Raw genomic sequence first — 3,736 nt, forward strand, 5'->3', positions numbered from 1 at the left:
TTTTCAGTTACGATCACTATTCAGGCAGAGAGCAGCGGGTTTCGTTACCGGTTGGTACATTTCTTACAAACATTCAGCCAAAGGCCAGTGAAAGTTGAGACGGCAGCCGTGTTTTTATCGATGTTTGCCATCCTTATGTGTGCCATCGTAAAGGAATTGCGTTTAATTAAAATCTCCGAACTTCTGAAGCTGACATATTCTATGAATGTAGGCTTGTAATGCAGGCTACAATTTAAAAACGGGTGGGACTCATTCAAAAATTTGAGGGGGTTCGCTAGAAAACAGGGGGGTTCGCCCGAACCATAAAAACCCCCCCTGGCTACGGGCCTGGTAACTCAGAGAAGATTAGACGACTGAACTATATAGAATTATAACTTACAACTTACATAGGCCGTTTTAACTAATTAGTTATAGCTGATAAAATTTAGAGTATTTTTTATATTGGCTATTAAAATGAAAATGTATTATATGATCGAATAGTTTCTTGTTTTGTAACTCGTGACGTTTCACAAACATCGAAACATCAAGCTCATTCAGCCTGATGAAGTATTGTTGACAAGACGAAAGTTAGCGTATAAATCAATATCTACTAATTGGTATATTTGTTTAAAAAGTAATTGAAATAAAAATGTATTATTTTAATCAATTTAACAAAGTTAAATATAGCCCAGTGTGCTTACGTGTTTAATGCCCAATATAATGTCTATCGGTGTTCCGTAGGTAATAAACATTTCAAATAGCCTGAGATTAATTAAGAGTATCTACTCATTTTACGAGAAATTGAACATCTGCTTTCATATCATTATTATTAACATTGCAAATTTAGATACATGAAGTAATTATTCTAATTACTACCTATTTATACCACTATGTATTTTTAAAATTTGGTATTGCGAACAGTAGGCCTATGTTCACCTTTAGGTAGTGTCACACAACTTTGAGCGAAGAGTCAACCAAGTTACGTCCATACGTATTTGGTGCAAGGCCTTTTGCCACCCGACCTTTTGCCACCCGGCCTTTTGCCACATGGACCGTTGCCACCCTAGGCCCGTTGCCACCCAGGCCCGTTCCACCCGGCCTTTTGCCACCTTTGGGAATGTTAAATATTTATATTATTTTGGTGAGTTTTTTTACACAGATTTGTACTAGTAGGCCTACTGTAGCAGAATTTTTTCTTGATTAAATTTACTTTCCATTTTAATATTTAATTATTACTTAACTGTATCTTATTTCAAACAATCGTCCATGCGCCTTCTTACCACCAGGAGAAAATTTCAGAAATAAACATTGTTTTAAATCCGCATAAAGAGAGAAAAACTGCAGTGTCTAGTATATTTTTATTTTATATTTTTAAGATATTCTTATTCTAAAATAGAAATAAATAGCTTGTGCTTTTACAGTAAAAAAACAACATATTTATGGTAACAGTTATTTATATAGTATAACCACAAGACTATATTATGTGTGTATAATTAACTTTATGGAATTTATTTGGTATTTCTCTATTTAAGCGGAAAATTTATAACAAGCATATATATTTTCTCATGAGAAATAACCGTCAATGATAAAATTTGAATAAAGCCCTTCTCTTTAGCGGTAAACTACAAAGGATATTGCGCTCAGTAACACGATCTGAGCAAACTAATCCTCCTGATTGTTTATACCGTGCTAGGGCTATTGTTCAGATTATAGGGTCTTCAAGCCTAATTTGCATGGCCTTCAATTGGTCAGTTGAAAATTTCCCCCACCCATGTTTTTTCTATTGGTATACCATATACGTTTGGCTTAATATCTTAAAAACAACAAATTGTAAGAGGTATATATAATATATATGTATGGGCATAGGCCCATTTCTTATAGCGGTAGCAGCATTAACATATTAACATATTCAACATGTTAATAATAATAATAGCTTATCATCGCTATTTTCATCATTGTCACTATATTTATGTTCATTATTATTTCCACACTCAAAGGCAAGTCAATTAAATCAAATACAAAAAAAATCTGCTTAATTTATAAAACTACAAGAATTTTTATTTATGATGTTCTGACTTCACAAAAAAATGTAAAAAAATATACACACTAACTAAAAACAGTACATACTCCTGTCTCTTATACACATCTATTTTTATTATTATTTTTTTTTTACTTTTTACACCTTTTTACATTTACAAGCTCTTTCTGAGTTTTTTTGGTTGTCCTTTTCATCATTGCATTTTTATATTTATGCTATTTGTCTTTTTTATTGTTGATGAATAAATGAAATGAAATAGCACAGTGTAACTGTACTTTAACGTTATTATTTTGTCACAATATTTATTCGAATAAACACCCCGCTTTGAATAAACTCCCCCTCCAATAAACGCCCCTCTAGAGCCTTATTTGGAATGTACACCTTCCTCAAATATTAGTCCCAAGTCTTTTATTTCCTCGAATAGCGCCCCCTAAATGAGAGACACAAATCGCACAAAATTAATGGAAGCAACGTATTCGACTGGTCGTTCTTCTTTAAACCACGCCCACCTGCGCAGTGGTAAAATCCTTAACGAATCGGAAGATGACCAGTCGAATAGAAAACTGGTAATTAATACTCGACAAAACAAAATGGCTGCATAGTTACCTCGATACACGCTGCGTAATCAGGGCTGCTTCGGATTGTGGCAGTATGGTTTTTCGTTAAAAAAAAATGTTTTCATCCAGTTCTTGAATTCTCAGTTTAGCCTACAATTATTTTTTGACTTCAATGTAGGTAAATATTATAATTTTTACTTTCTGAAATTAAATCTAAATTATATTAACGCAAATGTTGTTGCTAAACTGACCAATCGGCCATATTTTTTTTGGTCACGTGCATAACAACGCTGAGTAACGTATTCTGGTTACGTTAATTTTCGTTGTCAACGAAGTCTATTTTACGAACCAGTCGAATGAAGATAATACGCAACGAAAATTCGTACTCAATGAAATGAACCAGTCGATTTCCACTTGAAGACTTGAAGGTAAATTCTGTATCCCGAAGCGTGCAGCATAAATGGGCGGTGCCCGAAAAGGCAGTAAGAAAAAAAGTTATAGTCGTTGTTTAGTGAGAGACCCATTTGCAGCCAAATTTCAAATAATTTACCATGTCAGAAACCAATAATAGGATAACAATTTCAACAGTTTCCTATCTTTGTGAAAAACGTGTGAAGGTCTGAAATCCATACAGTGTATCTAGTAGATTCAATGGAGTAGTCCCGGGCCACCAGTCCAAAAAAACTATTTAATACGACGTGTTCAATTCACGAATGCCTTAAGTTGACTCACTTGACAACACTTTTATATTAGTATAAATTCCCCACCCAAAATGTCCACAGCCACTTCAAACGGACGTTTAATTAAATACTCATAAAAAATTAAAGTAAACGGCTACTAGAATTCACAGAGATATAGCACACACTACGGTATTGCTTGATATTCCACTTTGACGGGGACCTCGTAATTGTCTAATAAAATACTAACACTTTGTCCAGGGGCGGATCCAGAGATTTTCTGACCGGGGGACAATATAAAGTTCACGCCGCCACGCCCACCACCTCAGTCCCACCAATAAGTGGTAAATAATCGAGCTCTCCTTTCGCACACTGCTGTATCGTCACTGAACTCATTAGCTCTTCCTCTCTTTAACTCAAATTTGTTACCCTCTTTGGCGGCTCTAGGATATATTTTCGGGGGGGGGGGGGCTTTGTTTTTTTTT

The 3,736-nt window shown here is 34.8% G+C and overlaps 1 protein-coding gene across 1 annotated transcript in view; it reads right to left on the reverse strand.

Moving 5' to 3' along the window:
* The window catches only part of LOC117113484, a 39,717-nt gene that overhangs the window by 16,159 nt on the left and 19,822 nt on the right, over positions 1–3,736 (reverse strand). The gene's annotated exons all lie outside the window — the stretch shown is intronic.

This window comes from Anneissia japonica, unplaced genomic scaffold (genome assembly GCF_011630105.1).
Source record: "Anneissia japonica isolate Jap-2015-1 unplaced genomic scaffold, ASM1163010v1 scaffold493_len2256704_cov171, whole genome shotgun sequence".
NCBI lineage: Eukaryota > Metazoa > Echinodermata > Crinoidea > Comatulida > Comatulidae > Anneissia > Anneissia japonica.